General features: G+C 35.4%; 1 pseudogene; it reads right to left on the reverse strand.

The window, feature by feature from the left end:
- Window positions 1–7,515: 7,515 nt before the first annotated feature.
- LOC149571170 (origin of replication complex subunit 5-like) lies at window positions 7,516–8,097 on the reverse strand (annotated as a pseudogene).
- Between the last annotated feature and the right edge of the window lie 4,142 nt (window positions 8,098–12,239).

The raw sequence follows: 12,239 nt of genomic DNA on the forward strand, positions 1-12,239 counted from the left end.
TATCAAACTCATAGACAAGATTTCATGTGACAATGCTTACTATGTTGAAGGATTGAATTATAACTTGTTGAGTGTGTCAAAATTGAATAATTTGGGATGCAAAGTTGAGTTTGAAAATAAGTTAGCCAAGATATATGATATAAATCTAAACTTGATTGGAAAAGGTGATCAAACTAGAAGTAATCTATTCAATTTGGATATAGAAGATGCTACTTGTCTTATTGCAAAATTTGATGATGTATGGCTTTGGCACAAGAGATTATGTCATGTAAATTTTGATAATATGATTAGTATCAGTAACATGAAAAGAGTTGGAGGTTTTCCTAAGTTGAAGAAACCAGAAAATATAATGTGTAAACAATGTCAGCTAGGCAAGATGACAAAGTCAAGCTTTAAAAGCAAAGCTTATACCTCTAAGGAAATACTTGAAATTATTCATACTAACTTGTGTGGACCTATTGAAGTGCAAAGCTACAAAGGTGATAAGTATATAATGTGTTTTGTCGATGATTACTCTAGGATGATGATAGTCATGTTTCTAAAACAAAAATTAGATGCTTTTTAAATGTTTAAATGGTACTTGGAAAGAGTTGAAAAAGAAATAGGTAAGAGTCTAAATTGCTCGAGATCAGATAGAGGAGGAGAATTCACTTCAAATGAGTTTGAGATGTTCAATAATGATAGAGGAATCAAGAGACAAACATCTGCATCTAGGGACCCTCCACAAAATGGAATTGCTAAAAGAAGAAATGGGTCTATAATAAACTATGCTAGAACACTCATGATGGAGAAAAATGTTGCTTTGAAATATTGGAGAGAAGTTTTAAGTACTGCTATATACACCTTGAACTGTGTGTAAGTCAAGAAAGGTACTCATTCAACACCTTTTGAACTATGGTATGGATATCCACCTAATTAGAAATACTTTAAGGTATTTAGAAGAAAATGCTACATTCTTAAAGATGTTAGGAGTGGAAAGTTTGATACAAAAAGTGAAGAAGGTATATTCCTTGATTACTCCACAAGAAGTAAAGTTTACAAGTGTTTAAATACTAACACTAACAAAATTGTGAAAAGTACAAATGTAAATTTTGATGAGTTTACAGAAATACACGAGGCTGAACCTACAAAAGAACTAGAAGCATACAAATCATTTGTATACTATTATGAAGGAATTCCTACTAAAGAAGATGCTACAAATCATGCTACAAGCCAATAACAAGTCTCAACAACTGTCGAGTCACAGCATGTGAATGCCGAGTTGCATTCAAATGCCAAGTTGTGGAACAAGTAAAATGCACAATTTGACTTTGAGATTAGCACACATGAAAGAGATGCTAAAACACTTGACAAAGATGTACACAATGATTTTGAAGCTAAGAGACAAAATGCATCTACAAGAACTGAGCCTAGACTATCCAAATATGTCAAAAGACACCACTCTATAGATCAAATCATTTTAGACAAAGATGCAAGGCCAATGACAAGAAATAGGTTGAGAAGTGAATCATGTTTGTTAAGCATGAAGGAACCTAAGACAGTGAGCGATGCATTGGAAGATGATGACTGGTTCAAGGGTATGGAAGAAGAAATTCAGCAGATAGATAAGATCCTTTGAGATTCATCTTATGTAAGCTTCAAAAATTGTTTACATCTAAGTTTGTGAAGATACAAACTCATATACTAATTTTGTGTTACTCAGCACTTACTAGTTGTTGATGCTCAACACATATAGGAATTTTGTCTCACTCGGCTCCTATAATAATTTTGTTTAGCTTGACATCTATACTTTTCTCGGCACCTATAGTGACTTGGTATCACTTATCACTCAACACTTGAATCTTGCTTGACACCTAAAGTTCACTCGACACCTATTGAATCTCAGGCTCGACATTTGTGTTATACTTGAAATTATCTTAAGAATTGGTTAAGTGTGTTAACACTCAATTGTCAAAACCAATTTGAGACCAACAATCTCCCCCTTTGACATGAGTGGAAAAAACACTTAACTAAATATTATGAATCTGGTCTCCATGAGTATAATATGTATCCTATTTGGCATATATAAAAAACTTCAAAAAACTTGTTCAAAATTTTTTTAGATGATTATATACCTTAAATATTTGTAACTCCCCCTAAGATAATGTGCCATTCTTGTAACCAAAATTCCTTAAGTTGAATTTCTCTCATGCTAATGTATCCAATATTCTTTGCCTTAATTGCTCTATGTCTAGTTTGTATTTGCTCTATTTGTACTCCCCATTTGTTTCTGCTCCCCCTTTTAATACATCTCCTTGTAGTTTACCCTTTTGGCTATATCTCCTTATTTCTCCTCAAAATTCAAAATTTTATTGTCTCTCCCCTTTTTAGGTATATCTCCAAAATATTATTTCTCCCCTATTCTTATTATATGCATAATGTTTATATCTTTGCCTTCTTGACACTTATGTCAAAGGGTCCTAAGAATGAATGGAATATTTAGCCAAAAATGTTTTGTTTACCTCCATTATCATCTTTTGAGAAGCATCCCAATTATCTAAGGCAATCTCTAGTGCTTTGAGCTAGATGCCTATCCCTACTACTAGATGTACAAGGCCTTCTAAGGTAGAAAGATTTGTATCTTTCTTCAAAATATTTTTTGCATAGGTCACTTCTTTATGTAGTACTTGTAAATGTAGGGTGATAGCAGACTGAATCTATATTAATTTGGCCTTAACATTGGTCTCTTTTGCTGTCAATATAGCTAACTCCTTTTGAGTGTGAAGCGTTGTGGCAAAATGCTTCTCACTTTGAGCTGGATCTTTATGTAGCTATGTGCTAGATATCTTAAGATTCCTCTCCAAGCTTAGTATTCTCTAGCTAGTTTTTTGTGTGAAATATGATGAGTCACACAATTTGGAGTACAATGAGAATATGTTCCCAAGTACTCTTTTTAACTTTTCTATTTTCTTGGCTAGTTCCACTTGTGATAGTGCTATCTCACTAGATATTTTCTCATTAAATTTCATTTGAAACTTCTTTTTCACACCATTTTAATAATTTGACATTAGTAACAAGGTCTTTGTTTTGTAACTGGTCCACTATGTTGGAAAGTTTCTCCATGATGGGCTTTGATTCATTAGGTACTAGCAAGCTAAATGCATCAAGGAAAATGTCTTTGATCTCTATTAATGCTTGCCTTTTTCTATACTCATTTTTGAGTATCTCCTACTTCTTCTTCCTCTCCAGTACCTCTTGCACTTCATTTATCTCTGCCAGGTTCATTTTTTTGTAGTCAGAACTAGGTATGACTATTTCCTCATCAAGTGTAGGGTCTCCATAGTGAAGTACCCTTGCTACCTTGGTGGAGCTTGAGCTTGGTGCTAAGATTTGTAGAGGTGCTGCATCAGTGCTTGACTACTTGGTAGGAGTCCCCGAGGTAGGCAAATTTACTAGTGTTTGTATTGCTTCTTGTTCTCTTTCCTTGGAGGTTTTCTCCACTTCTGCCTTGATCAATGACAATGATTTGAGGAGGTGCACCTTGGCTTTGTGTTGCAGGAACATCTTGTCTTGTCTGCTCCTTTACTGGCTCCTCAATAATTTTTGTTGCTATTACTGTGGGATCAAGCTTAGCAGTTGTGTCTTGTGCTACTTGCTCTTTTGGTTGACCATCTGTAGTTGTAGGTATTTGTGAAGGTGGTTCTTGTGTGTTCACCTTTTCCTTTTTTATTTCAGCTACACCCTTTTGTAACTCCTTTACACTCACCAAAATAGGATTTGTGCATAATTGTGATTGTAATGTTCTTTGGTGAAGGATCTTTTTGAGATCCTCTACAGTTAGTGGATTGATGTTCTGACCTGAGGTGTTAGGAACATCCTTTATAGTTATAGTTTCTATAGATGTAGCTACTCTATGTGGATGACTTGGTGGTGGCAACTGGGTGTCTTGGACACTCTATTCTTGCTACTGCTCCTCAACTATTGCCTCTTCACCTTGTTGTGTCTTCTCCTCCACAGTTACCTCTTCCTTTTCTTTCTCTTCTTCTTCTTCCTTTTCATTTTTCTCTCCTTCCTATTCATCATTCCTTCCCTCAAAGGGATCTTCATGTCCTTCTTTGATAGTTTTTAGCCCATAAATCAATTTCCACATTTGTGTGGACTTTTGTACAACATCTTCAATTTGATTTTGTAGAATACTGAAGGCTCTATATTTGGGTGCAAATTTGCTCACATGTTTCTTGTTAGCCTTGCTGATTTGACCTTTTTTAAGGTCTGGCATTACATGAGCCAATGTTGAATCCCTTATTTCCTTCTTCATTTTTAGGTAGTAATGCCATTTTTTTTTTCAACTAATGAGCTTAGCTCCTTAGGCATAGAATTGTCTAGTTCAAGTGGTGTAGTCTTGAACTTAGCCATCATAGTGTAGATAGATTCTTCCACTATGATTTGTTCTTCTCTTGAAAATTTATTAAAATAAATTCCTTATAATCCAATCAAATCTGCATTATCCTTAATGTTTTCATAGACATTTTCAAGATCAGATTTGGTAGTGTGACTTACCACTCTGAATTGATCATTGTCAAATTCTATCTTTTCTTCATCTGACTCTGGGGGCGCAACATATTTTCTTCTTTTATTTTGTTCTATAGGCCCTCCTTACTCTATGGCTTTTTGCTTCCCCTTTTCCTTTTCCACTTGTGTTGTTGCCCTAGTGTCTGCCCTTGTAGTTAGCTTGGCTAGGCTTGGCTTTGTTTCTTTCTTCTTCCCCTTCGGTTGTACAACTAGCTATTTCTATGCCTTCCTCTTCTTAGGTTCAACCTTGGGTGCTTCTTTCTCGACACCTTCCTCTTCTTCTGCATCCTCACCCATACCTTGTGTTAATATAGGTGGCCCTTGTCATTGTTCATCTTCATCATCTTCTATTTCTCCACCTTCTTCTTCTTCTTTTGTAGTGCCTTCACCAAATTTAGCCTTTAGCTTCTTCACAAGTTTGCCCTTTTTCTTCAGTGTGGAAGTTGTCTTCAATTCAATGTCAAATTTTGATGTGACCACATAAAAAGTACCAAAATGTGGTGCACTCTTGTCTACTTCCTCAGCTAATAATGTAGTTATAGCTGCAGATGCCTCGTCTATATTTACTTCATAGCCAAGAGGTATTAGCCATCTAACTCTTGGTGTGGCTGCTTGTATATAAATGTAATCAATATCTACAAGAAAGCATACATCATTTACATGTTTCTCAACTAATGAAACTGGTATCCTTAGTCTCTATTTCATGGTCTTCTTGAAGTCTTCAAAATAGCTAGTCGTTAGAGTTTCAAAATTAGCTCCCATTTGTTCTATATATTCATTGACTTGAGCTATTATTGACCTATTTTCTTTCTAGACAACCTTACCAAAAGATGGAAATTCATTCTATACATAGAAAAATATGCAAATAAAAATTTCTCCAAACTTTCATTGTGCTCCCTTGGTTCTCCTTATTGTTGCAATTGCAGTTCTGCAAGATCATAAGTATGATCCTTCTTCACTAGTTTGTAACCCACATCCACTGCAATGCATGGTACACTATTAAGTTTTCTAGATTGGTAAAATTTGTGTACAATAACTCTAACAACAAAGTCAACAAGAGGATCTTGGATGGTGTCTATTGTCATTCCTCTCTTGTTCCATTTAGCACCTATGTCCTTCTCAATTTCTTCCTTAGAATCACTTCTAATGGTCTTTGGCCAATCTAGGGTTGCATACCCTGTTACTCTATGTACAATCCTTTTTAAAATTTTTACTCTACCTATTGGGACTCAAAATTCAAGCCATGAGAACTTTTAATGAGTTTGTACCTAGCTGTACCTTTGAGCCCCATGAGGTGTTTAATGTTTCTAACACCTTTCATTTAGTGCATCTATGTGTTCCATGAAGTTAAACTACCATTCTAAGTCATTTCGTAAAGTCTTGTTTGACAAGTGAATATCTTGCACCCAATAATGTTTCATGACTTTCCACTTTGGGAGTATCTAGAAAACATACCTAAGATCCTATCTTTCATATTTCAAGTCATTTCAAGTCTGTTTGACTAGGTTTTGAATCCCTCAAAGTTGGTCATTTAATATTGTCATGCTAATGCAATTTATTCTAAATTTTGTGAAGCCCTGTTTGACATGTTATAACCTTGACCCAATTGACCAAAATGAGAAAATTCCTATTGTGTCACATTTTTGAGGTTAGAGACTTGTTATGTTTCAAGTTTGAGCTTACAATGAATCCATTTGACCAGTTTTCAAATGCGATTCCAAACACAATTTCTAACTTTTTACTGGTGTCATAAAGTGCAGATTTGTGAGTACCCCTGTTCATGAAGTTATAAATCTTAATCCATGATAAGTGAGATTGAATGGATTGTACCACTATGTTGTACTCTAAAAATACTCCAAAGTGTGCTAGTTTGCAAGTTTTGACGAATATGTTTGCACACTTTTCCAAGTCTATTCCATTTGCAAAAAATGTTTTATGTCAGTGTTTCCAGTCTGCAAATTTTGAGTAGCCCACTTTGACCGCTTTCCATTTGCGTCATGTTATTCATCATGAGCCCAAATTGAAAATCCATACTCTCCTTGTGATATTTAACCAACATCCCAATTTTCATTCCCCGAAGTGTCAATTTGCCTAGTTTTCAAAGCCGATTCTGAATGCAATTTACTATTTTCTGACATATTTTCTTGCAAGTAGCTCTGAGAGGTCAACTTTGACGGTCAATATCTTTTGACCCCAATTTTTTCATGAGATGAGATTTGACATGGTACAAGTGTGTTGTGTAGAATAGAGAATCAGTGTGTTTGATTTCAGAGCTCGATCAGAAGTTCGAGTCATTTTTTAAAGCTAGCTGACAAGCCCTATTAGCAGAAAATCACAATTTGCAGTTTAATGATAAAATCAATTTTAAATTTGATTGCTCGTGGTTAAATTTTCTTTGAATCAATATCAGAGGGTCATTGGATCAGTTTGGAATTTTAGTTGTTCGAAAGTGATTTTTTTATAGCCAGAGCCATTTTGGGCTCAGCTAAATTCATCACATTATTAATGATCATACAATGATACTCAATTTAATGATCAAATTAGATGGATTGGATGTTAAGGAACATGAGAAAGTATTTTGAAGCCTCTAATATCCTCAAATTTCATCTTCACTTCTTTTACAGGAAATTCAAATGCAGGGTTAAAGGAAGAAGTTGATTGTTGTGCCTCAAGCTAAAGTATTACTAAACATGGGATGAAGGATTGCAGTCCAGATTGCAAAAGACACGAGTCTATAGAATCTAATCTGTCTCTGCATGCACTTTTAGATGATTCAAAGGTTCCTTACTCTAAAGGTAATGGGAAAGACATTGATTAGAGGCTAGATTTACAAACTTCAAGTGAACACATTATTCCTTATCAAAGAATGAGTTTAACAAGCAGCTTTTTGATAGAAGACTCAAATTCAAGGCAAATGCAATCATCATCCCTAAAAGTTTTATTGTTAAGCAATAGAAGAGTGTCTCACAATAAGCAAGATGCATTAGGCATCCTTGTAAAATCTACCAACTTGAATAATGTAGAAATTAAATGAAAACCATTGGTCCATTCGTGTAAAAGTTCTATATTGTCAAATATTAAGTACACCACCCCACAAGAATCCAATCCTTTAACTTAATTGTTGTTAGGATTACCACAAATATTTTCTTTGTTCTTCTGCTTAGATACCTTGATGTTTGAACCCCTATCAATAATTCTGACATTTTCTTAGGGGAGTGTTTAAAACCTAAATCTAGAGGACCTTTCTCCAAATGCTTTTTGACATCTTTGTGGGGAGGAGGACTTGAGCCCCCCCGAGTCCTTAACCTTGTGGATATCCCTGGATGGACAACCCATCAAACCCTTGTGGGATTCCTTAATTCCCATTTCATGGAATTCCTTGTGCCTTTGACCTACCTTTTACTGAGAATTTTTTTGAATGATATCATTATAGGCCTCTTTCAAATACTAAACAAAATTTGCAATTTTATTACAGCACTTAGCACTAGCATAATTGTCAAGCTTGGTTCCTTTGTGTCCATATAACTTGTTGAGAAGGGATTTGATGAGTAGAGGGAGGTGTCATTAGAGAAGAAGGGGAGTCCACGGCTAAGCATGAAGACAATCCACATGCAATAAAGGAGAAGTCATAGCCTCCAAACAAGAACACATCAAAACACATAATGTGGAATGCGCATGAAGAAGCGTTAAAGAAAAATAGATGATAGCAGGCAGGGAGCCCATGTAGTAGGAAATCCACACAAGAAGCTATTTGAGGGCAGTTGGAGAGTAGGGGTAAATGTTGATTCTCAGCTTTTGAATGTTCTAGCATCATCAGTATCTGCATCCATCCTTGTAGCTCCTATAAAGGTTTCCCAACCAACTGTAGTTGGCAATGATGATACTAGGATTGACCATGATCTATAATAAGAAGACACCTGCAGAACTTTTGTACGAGAACAAATGGATGATAGAAAAAATCATTTGTGATATAGAATGTGAAAGACAAGGTCTAGAATCTTAGGAGAAAAAGCTTATTGCAGAGGTGAAGAGCCATAGATCAAAAGAAAAGTTGGAGACATACACATTCAAGCAAGATATCTATGCAAGAAACAAATGGAGAAGTCAATTTTAGAGTGGCAGGGGCATGTTCACACTTGGAAGAAAAAGAGAAAATGCCATGGAAAGATGAAAACACACCAGGTAGGGGAGATCTCAGATCAAATACAAGTTCATATTAATGGGAGCTAGCTAAGCTGATTTGGAAGGGAGGTTGTAGAACCTGATTTGATTCCTTAGGATGAGGAAGAGCCTGGTCAAGTATTTAAAGATGAAAGCACACGTGGAAATCAATTCATAGGATATATCCCACATTCACTGTGGGTTGAAGTTCATTAACTTTTAAATACTATTCATCACATGAAACTTGGTGTCTTAAAGACAAGGGATTTTGTAAGCTGCATGTTGAAAGGAGGTGATGAGGGGCCCACCTAGTTGTCTAGTTGGTGTGACAAAGATGAAAAATTTTTAAACAAAAATGCAAGTGCGATGATGTGGTAGAACAAACGTGAATGCATAGGATGCTACCACATGGCCGCATCAGAGGGCTGGCACATACTTGCAAAATGAAGAGGCGTAGAAGTTAAGGAATGCGGGTATGTGGGAAGGTGGCAAGTGGTGAAAGTGGGTCCCAAATGAAGTGAGGTGGTGACAAAGCACAGGATTGTGACACATGTCCTCATCTGATGGCTAGCACTTGCTCGCTTCCTAGAGTTGCAATGTGGTTAAAAAATGTAGGTAAGCAGGAGAGTGCCACATGGTGATGAGGTAGACCAATCAGAGGCTACCAGGTGGCACCCAATCAAAGGAGGGTTGACCCCAAAATTTAAGGGGGTGGGTAGAAAATGAAATATTTTTAAAATGTGAATTTTTAAATACTTTTTCAAAAAAGGGGTCATGTCAATTATAAATTCAAACTGGATATAGCATTATGTTTTGACTTATGAAAGTTTTTAAATTTTTGCAAAAAATTTAAAAAAATGAGTTGTAGACCTGAGTTTTGTAGCAAAGGGGGACATTTTTTCAAATTGAGATTTAGGGGGGCTTCCAAGAGGTGAATATAGGCATATTATATATCATCAAAACTTAGAGAGAACAAACTTTTTGATTCCGAGGTTTGTTTTTGCACATGAAGTAGTTTGTTCAAGCTATTAGAAGTTTTGTCCCAGATTCCTAACTTGCAATGACATTTAGTTATCAAAGTTTAGTTGTGATTTCTAGTTAAGTAATGGCCTCAATATGGGTAAAACATGGCAAGAATGTAGTTGGGGTCGATTTTTCTCACCATTATTTAGTTTAAACCCAAGTTTTTACTAGCATTTCATGATGCAGTTCAAATTTTTGGTGACACAAAAGTTTTCATCATTTCAGTAGAGATATTTTCAAATCAGTTATAGAATAATGATGAAAACCATATTAGATCAAATGGGTAGAGAGATGAAATAGTTTTTGCAACTACAAGGGATTGAGTTCCAAGTGGACACATGTTTTACTAAGACCAGATCTAGGAATTTATCTTTGTCTATATCTTTCTTTCTTTCATCCATTGTAGGGGTTGGAAATTTTCTTTGGGAAAACCAATAGGGTTCTAGTGTTCTACTGTGAAACTAGGATTGTTGATGCTTTTTCTTCCTATCTATTGAGCATAGCTCTAGTAGTGAGGGCCACACATCTACTCTTATACAAATTTTTAGTTCATTTCATGTATTGTTATTTAGAGATAATGGAAATTGATGCTAGATCATGTGAATTATCTAGAGATTCATTTAGTTTCACCAGTTTATGTAGTTAGTCTTCCCAAGGATGAATATAAAAGGGGATTTACAATGAATTATCTGGGTTTTCTTATTTTGTCTCCTGATTCTTCATATGTTGTTGACTTTGTAATTAAATGAATAAGGTTTATTCAATTTAAGGTAGCTTGGATGAGTTGTATGTCAGATCTATTGTTGCTTTTGATTCAAGGAGTCAGGTAAATGCTTCAATGTTTTGATAGGGTTTCTGGGTGTATGGAGGGGATATTTCAGAAGAATGGAATTGGGGAATTTTAGTTGACAAACTTAATTGTAAGACAAATAAGTTAGGTCATCATGTTGGTAATGACTCTATGTTTTAATGGATAAGGCCATCTTGTTGGTAATGACTCTATGTTTTAATGGATAAGGCACTGATCACTAAATCAAATGCAAGCTGATATAAAGGTTATTTGCACAAAATATTTTAATCAAAATCAATTTAGTTTTTCATGTTTTGTAGTGGGTTGAAAAGAATTAACCCTCACTTAGCTTATGGGTTCATAGGTTATGATTTGTAGCTATTTCATTCCTATGTTAGAGAATAAGTGTTAGAAGATAAAAGGGGTTTTAATTTGCTGATATTAGGTTCAAATTTATGTTTAATTACACTGGTACCACATCTCAGAACCTCAAGGTTGACCCACCTAGGTCTTGCCAAGCATGAAATGAAGAAGGAGTTATGCCTTATAGTTGGCCCAAGACTATAGTCAAGTGTATCCATCATAGGAATTTTCTAGCTTTAGATGCATTCATCTGGTTTCTTGGTTATTTTCAAAACTATTAAATCAGGAGCCAACAGGACCAGCCTCCAACTATAAACTTCCATCATGAATCCTAATGAGTACTATCCTGATCCATTCAGTTTTAAAAACTATGGGGAATTCTAGGGCATGTGTCAAACCCTTCTTGTCAACAATTTGATATTCCTCTTTCAAAACTCCATTTTCACACAATCTCTCATAGGTTTTCCTCATTTCCATATCTCCTATGGCTCCAATTTTGCAATTGTAACATCTTCTAACATCCTGAACCATAACTACCTTAGGTTATATAATAGATAGCTGTAATGCCCTGCCTGGAGATCCTTGGAAACAAGGATGAAATACAGGCCAAGAATTTCTTTTTACAAGTATGAATGCACATGACAACATCATACAGGGATCACAATGATTGCAACAAAAGACTTCACCACAATCTTGACAACCAACGAATCTCCAAACGCCACTACCAAACTGACACACACAAAAAAAGCAAACAATGACAACGCACATGATGAGGGCTCAAGAAATGACCACTCATCAACAAAACACCAAGTTGGGGTAAATGCAGAATCCTAAAATTTGGCTAAGCCTGAAATCCTGAAGCCCTAAAAATTGGCTAAGTCTGGATTTTTGAAGCCTTGAAATTTCGTAGAATCCATAACTTATCTCTGAGAGGTCTAAAACCTATCTCAAAAGATTCGTCGCATATATTAAAATATATCTTAAGTATAAGAAACTAAATATATGTCAACTTATACTTAAGTATAAGAAACTAAATACTTAAGTAAAAGAAACTAAATATATGTCAACTTATACTTAAATGATATATTTTAAACCCTAAGAGACAAAAATAGAAACACGAAAACTAGATTTCAAGAGAAACCAACAGAATTCAAAATGCAACAACATAGGGTCGAAGAACGACAACTCTAAGAAAGTTTGAATCATGAAGAAAAGTGCTCGATAATGACACGTGCAGGTTTTTTACAAAAATCATGCGACACTTTTTACTAAGGGAGGGTGACACTTCTCCTTAAGGCGTGCGACACTCTTCTAGTGTCGTACGACATTCCTCAAGAAGGCATGCAATACT

Source organism: Cupressus sempervirens, chromosome 2, assembly GCF_028749045.1.
Source record: "Cupressus sempervirens isolate cs-2001-9-10 chromosome 2, ASM2874904v1, whole genome shotgun sequence".
In the NCBI taxonomy this organism is placed as follows: domain Eukaryota; kingdom Viridiplantae; phylum Streptophyta; class Pinopsida; order Cupressales; family Cupressaceae; genus Cupressus; species Cupressus sempervirens.